This window comes from Centropristis striata, chromosome 1 (genome assembly GCF_030273125.1).
Source record: "Centropristis striata isolate RG_2023a ecotype Rhode Island chromosome 1, C.striata_1.0, whole genome shotgun sequence".
In the NCBI taxonomy this organism is placed as follows: Eukaryota; Metazoa; Chordata; class Actinopteri; order Perciformes; family Serranidae; genus Centropristis; species Centropristis striata.
Genome location: NC_081517.1, coordinates 16,808,707 through 16,814,346, shown reverse-complemented (window position 1 = coordinate 16,814,346; position 5,640 = coordinate 16,808,707). Strand labels below are relative to the sequence as shown.

Below are 5,640 nucleotides of genomic sequence, written 5' to 3'. Positions count from 1 at the left end.
TAAATATGGGATATATAGCCTACTGTAATCTTTATGATTACAAGTAAGCCACCAACCTGTTGTTTTTACCACTTCAAGTGGAGGTCAAAATCAATAAGAGTAGTCAGAAGCCCTCAATGCTTCCCATATATCGCAAGCTGCTTGTTCCTGTCATGGCGAAATAAGCACTGAGAAAGAGAGCACCTCAATAAAACACAAAGGAGCTCTGTAAAAAAAATAAAAAAAGAAGCTCACATCAGCTAGCCTACAGGGATCAGTATTCTCGATCAGTCATGCTTGCCTGATGGCCAAACAGTTATGAATGCTTCGAGGAGAGACTGTCTATATAAATGTATCTCTGTGATCCCCATATAAACATGAAATTGTGTTTTGTCTCTCTTGTGACAGGCAGGCTTTTACTCTCCCTTTGTGGTTGGACAACACATCGAACATATTATTTCCTCACGCAAGTTTGGCCATACACTGGCCAGGCCAAGACTGGCACAGCAGCACACATCACGCTGAGAGAGAGAGAGAGAGAGAGAGAGAGAGAGAGAGAGAGAGAGAGAGAGAGAGAGAGAGAGAGAGAGAGAGAGAGAGAGAGAGAGAGAGAGAGCTGAAGGGACAGAAAGGGCTCCACAGCTGGTAAAACCTCTATTGATTGTTTTTGATGGTCCACTGATGCAGCAGCCCACCAGGATTTGTCCTGGTGAGCCAGATGGCCGAACACCACTGGAAGGAGCTGTTTATATAGCTGCATGGAACCTTATGGTAAGAACATATGAGGCAAAGATGCGCTCTCTGTAGTCCATCTTTTTGAAAATTGTACTTTTACAATGGCAGATTAATAACATCCATCTGCTGACACATGGTTACACTGTAGCAGTTTAAGTGCAGCTGGATTCTCTTTTCCTAAGAGTCGGTCGCCCTTTTTTCTTATATAAATCAGCTTCAACTACAAGTTTTCTAATTGGCTCCCAAAGCTTTCATGATAAGGTTTTTGTTCTATTTCATGTTAAACTTAATAATATAATTTCACTATAAATCACTCAAAGCTTCTTAAGTCAATGCCCCATTCTGAAGCGCATGGGTAAGTGTCGGGGGCACCCAGGTTTGAACTGGGGACCTCTTGATCTGCAGTCAAATGCTCTACCACTGAGCTATACCCCCTACATCACTCTAAGGACACTCTGAACATGTAGCCCATAATTTTTGCACATTTGTTAAAGTGCAAAATGTGCCATTGATTCTGGGAGCCGTCCAGGAAATGGAACCTTATGTCAATATCAAAATGCTGGATTTAATTCAAGCCACCCACTCCATAGCTGCGTGGCATGATTGTATGATTACTTGCCACAATGTTAAGTATGAATCATGGGAATCAAGAAGGAGCTGGCTGGATGTAAACTTAAAATATGCAGCAAGAACAAGCCTTTCACAATGACCCTCTCTTCCAAAGAAGTGATACTGAGTTGAGATTCAAGTATTAAGGCCAAGAATGAAAACGCCCTGAGACGGTATTAAAGTATTCAGCATTTCCAAACAGCCTTTCTGACCTCAAAACATCGACCAAGTTGTGCTCTTTCACTGAATCACATTTTTCATTACACAACTGAGCGGCCATATCTGACTCTTAACAGCTGGACAAAGTACACAGATTTAAATTTTCCCTGAAGCACTTAAATGTGTCTGACATTTTAATAATCTGTTTGAATAAATGAACAGTCAAACTAATTACTCACCCATGCTTGCTGAACAGTCTGCTGGCCTTGTCTGAACCTATGCGCGTGTGTGTTTGTGTGTGTGTGTGTGTGGGGGGGGGGGGGGGGGGGGGGGGGGTATCTGGCAACCTTGGACGAGTTCAGAAACACTCTTAGAGGTTAACATAAACCGGTCAAACCACACAATAGATCCTGCTCAGTCTTTGAAACAATACTGTAGGTATAGCTCAGGCTGTGTGTGTGTGTGTGTGTGTGTGTGTGTGTGTGTGGTAATAACTATGTCCACAGCAACATGAAGCCCACTTAATCTCCATCCAGTAGTTTACTTGCTGTCCGCTGGGTTGCTAGATTAAAACATCTTCACTGCACTCACTGAACCATGACCACTGGCCGTGCAGCAGTGTAAGCTGTGTCCTCACGCACACAAGGAATTTACAAACCAATTTTTCACGATTATGGAACAACTGAGATGCCATGGGTGCAGGCTAAGATGATTTGCATTTATCATCATAACTCAAAAAAATGCTGCTGACAAAAACACATGCTGGTGAGAAAGTTGCATTCATCTCTAAATTAGTTAATCTTGTTTTTTCAGGTTCAGCATGAATTCCTTTATTCATAACTTCATAACTAAAGAGCAGAAACAGAGTAGAGATTTGGCTATAATGACTTGTGAAGAAGTTGGTCTGTGATACAGCATTTGATCCACCAGGTGAACAATGTGGAGCACAATATAGCATTCCCATTGGTAAGTAGGAATCTTAAATGGCCACAAGGGGCCAGGAATTGTACAACAATTTGCATAATAACTCTACACAATAACACATATCCTATGAACATAATTCATTTTTGCAATATGAACCTTCCAGCGATTTAGAATGCCAATTTGATGAGTGACATGGCTGTCTATTTGTGGAGCAGATGGTGTTATTCTCTTGGAAACAGCCTAACTAAACATAGGGATGGGGGGTAAACAGATATGATGTTGATATGCAGTTTTCTGACTCTCTGATGTGCAAGAAGAACGTCATAATGTACTCGACTTCCCGTCACAAGCCAGTTTTATGTTACAGCAACGTTAGGGCTCTCTGAAGAAAGTTGAACTCTTAAGACTATTGATTTTAAGTAAAACTACTGATGTTTAGTGTTAAGCGGGGACATCTAGTGGCTGTGGCAAGTATGACACGAGCAAAGGAGGAAGACAGATGTATACCGAGGGACAAACACTTTGACCCAGGAAACAGTTGTTTTTTTCCTGTGTGAAACCAAAAGTGAATTTTAAGTTGTTTTAATGTGTCTACGTCATATGGGTATCTATGTCATGTGGCTACATATGGAAGTTAAGTAACAAAACAAATGTCCCTATTTTAATCCACATCTTTTCATAAATGGAAAAAAAAAGTTTTGTTCAGGGCAGATTTTGGGGAGGGGGACTAAATGCCCCAAACCGGGCCCGTCATTCAGTCCATAGATCTTTGCGGGCCCTCCCCTGGGCCTTGGGCTGGGGTTGTTTCTACACTTTGATCCCCCCGATGGGGGGCCTGATTTTATTTCGAAGACCTAATCGAACTGCAACTGCTTCCTTACATTAACTACCGAAGCCCTAAATGGCCATGTATTCATATATTTTTTTCCCTCCGTTTCCTCGTGATAATGAGTTAATTTAATTTGTTTTCTCGAGATCTCAAGAAAATTATCTCGTTATCTCGGGAAAACAACTGTTGTTTTCCCGAGATAACGAGATAATTTTCAATATAATTAAACAATATAATCAATTCGAAATCTTGAGAAAACAAAACAATAGTGTAGTCCAGACGCGTAGCCAGTAACATGTATGTAAGAAAGGAAATAAATATATAATTGTATTTGTAACCCGACCAAAGTGCCAACTACAGATGAACCCAAACAGTAAATAAGGTGTTAACGCACAGCATAACATAGGCCTGCATCAGACAGAATTCTCCCATTGACGGCGATTGTTGTTTCAGTACCACGGACAGCTCACACTTAACAGAAAATGCGCAGATCATAGCCTACGGCAACCAGTTAGTGTGGAAACCAGTAAGGACACAACACCGGCCTTTAATCTTTCTGTTGTCTCACGCCAGTGTTTACTTGTACTGTTTAAGGTTGAGCTGCCTGCCGTTGTGAGAAATAAATCATGACGCAAATATAACGACCACCCGTGTCCGATTGGTCCCTCCTCCACCCTACATCATCGTAAACAACACAACGCAGAGTTCCAGGGTGTGGAGAAGCTCATCCCACACGGGCCGGGTTACAAATACATTTATTTCCTTTCTTACATACATGTTTATATTTTTTTGTAACAAAATATGTTTTTATCAAACTTGGCTGGGTGGGCCAGTGAGTAAAATGACAGTGCCGCCTAGGCCCATTACTGGCTAGGTGTCTGGACTACACTATTGTTTTGTTTTCTCAAGATCTCAAATTAATTATCTCGTTATGTCGGGAAAACAAAGTTTTGTTTTCTTGAGATAACGAGATAATTTTCTCGAGGTCTAATTTAGAAAACACATATTACCATCGCAATAGATGGTATGAACAAACAACTTATGTAGTCTTGTTGGTTGGAGGGCTTCTGCAGATTTGATTTACATTTCTACTTTTACATTAAATGCTAAATGTGGATAATACAGAAATGAAAAAAAAGAGGAAATTATCCAAACGACTGGAGAAGTGAGGCATAACTACCAACCATTAATGTAAAACTGTTTGAGAACCGGCCTCTTGACTGAGACTAAAAGAGAGCTGGGTCATTTTGTACTGTTGAAATCCTGGTGCTACTTTTATTACGGTTGTCAAATGATGCTTGAGTGCATATTGCTGTGAAATGTTGTTTTATGACAGTACGATACATCTATAGACGTGGAAATCACAAAAAATCTTTGTTCAGTTCTGTTCAGTTTAAAGGCTTGTAGTCACTGACTTTTTTTGTTCTTTCACTTTTTACCCCTAAGATAAGCTGTTCAAGCGCACTTCAGCATGTACAACAGTAAGAAACACATCATTTTAATGTCGACATTATTACAGCATCCACTGCACCTCAGTTAGGAGAGTTATACTGAAATGTTGGGCCAGTTTATTGGGCGTCAATAACTGTGAACAAATGTGTGCAACAAATTTCATGACATTATATCCAACACTCGTGAAGCTATAACACCCTGGAAAAGAGTGTTGGACAAACAGAGACAGACTGACTTTACGATCCATAAAGCGTTGAGGTGGACAAAAACAGCTGCCTGCTCACATAACTTTCTCTGGACTGATGAAGGCAAATAGCCCTCTCCAAAACTGACAGCTGTGAAAACTCAGCAGTGGGAGATAATTCTGCCGTATTCAGTTATTTTCATTATAAATCCCAACAACTAAAGCCAGGCTGCAACTTCAGAATTCTTTTTGAAATTCTAACAATTTTGAAATTCAGTTGCATCACAGGCATAAGGAAAACCTCAACAGATGTTCTTCTCTCTAATCTTAAACATGCACACACTGCAGGATCTGACAATAATGGTGAATTACACACTACAGGATATTATTAAGATTATCCAGAGGCCAGAGGGAGTAATGCACCATCTCACATGATCTCAAGGGGAAGCAGATGTAAAATTCATAATACTGGTTTGCTGAGGAAAAACAAAAACAAAAGCAGAAATCCAATGAGTCTGAATGTCAAACATGTTTGATAGTATTGGGGAAAGCCCAACAATGAGTCTGAGAAACAGTTGGATCTGTAAAACCCCTCACATTAGCAGATAATCTGAGCCAGACCCCGGCTCCAGCAGATTTTTCCTTAAATCTGAGAATCTTGGATAAATCAGCCCAAAACTCCTGTCGTCTAAACCTGGCTTAAGTCTGGTATAGTCAAAGATCTCTGACTGTCAGTCAAATGGAAAGCACTGTGAATGGACAGCAATGT

General features: G+C 40.6%; 1 non-coding gene across 1 annotated transcript; it reads right to left on the bottom strand.

Moving 5' to 3' along the window:
• Positions 1–1,077: 1,077 nt before the first annotated feature.
• On the bottom strand, positions 1,078–1,149 carry trnac-gca (transfer RNA cysteine (anticodon GCA)). The gene has a single exon. It is a non-coding gene; the product is annotated as a tRNA-Cys (tRNA).
• Between the last annotated feature and the right edge of the window lie 4,491 nt (positions 1,150–5,640).